Below are 1,025 nucleotides of genomic sequence, written 5' to 3'. Positions count from 1 at the left end.
TTTCACTTTGAGATAGTGTCTGTCCTTGAAAGTGAGATGAGTTTCTTGCAAGCAACAAGAAGATTGGTTTTGTTTCTTAATCCATTCATATATTCTGTGTCTTTTGACTGAAGAGTTCAGTCCGTTAATGTTTAAAGTTATTAATGAAAGATGAATATTGAATCCTGTATTTTTTTGTTTACATTCTTGCTATAGCTGTACTTACACTGTTATACCCTCGTTAGAATTCTTTCTGCAACCCCTTGGGTATAGTCATTCCTTTCTTCAGCTCTTTGTATTGCTCCCAGAACTCTCTGAAGGGCTGGTTTTGTGGACAAGAATTCCTTCAGCCTATTTATGTCATGGAAGATTTTTCTTTACCCTTCGACTATAGCAGACATTTTGGCTGGGTATAGTAATCTAGGTTGGCATCTGTGGTCAATTAAAACCGGTAATGCTTTGATCCCGGCTCTTCTGGCTTTCATAGTTTAAGGTGAAAAGTCAGCTGTAATCCTAATGGGTTTTCCTTTATATGTGACTTGTTGTTTTTCTTTTGCAGCTTTCAGTATTATCTCTTTGTTCTGTGCGTTTAGTGTTTTTACTATGATGTGCCATGGAGAGTTTCTTTTCTGGTCCTGTCTGTTTGGTGTTCTATATGCTTCTTATAATTATTTGGCATGTCTTTCTTCCACTGTTCTGTTGAAGATCTGGTCCATGTCATTATCTTGGTATTCTTCTCCTTCCTGTATTCCTATGATTTGTAAGTTTGGTCTTTTTATGGTGTCACATAATTCCTGCATATTCCATTCTTGTGATTTCTTAAATTTTTCATAATCTTTGCTTGACTGGTCTAGTTTGTCCACTTTTTCTTCCAGTCTTGATACTCTGTTTTCCATTTCATTCATCCTTTTGGTGAGGCTTTCTCCTGTCATTTCTAATTGGCTTACTGAGTGTTTCACTTCCTTCTTCATTTCAGCCTGGGTATTCTTCAATATTTCTAACTCTTTTCTGAATTTATTCAGAAGTTTATCCCTATCTTCCTTCAG

Source organism: Nannospalax galili, unplaced genomic scaffold, assembly GCF_000622305.1.
Source record: "Nannospalax galili isolate Female #2095 unplaced genomic scaffold, S.galili_v1.0 scaffold1188, whole genome shotgun sequence".
NCBI lineage: Eukaryota > Metazoa > Chordata > Mammalia > Rodentia > Spalacidae > Nannospalax > Nannospalax galili.
The sequence above is the reverse complement of the archived record's forward strand: the minus strand, read 5'-3'. Positions refer to the sequence as shown.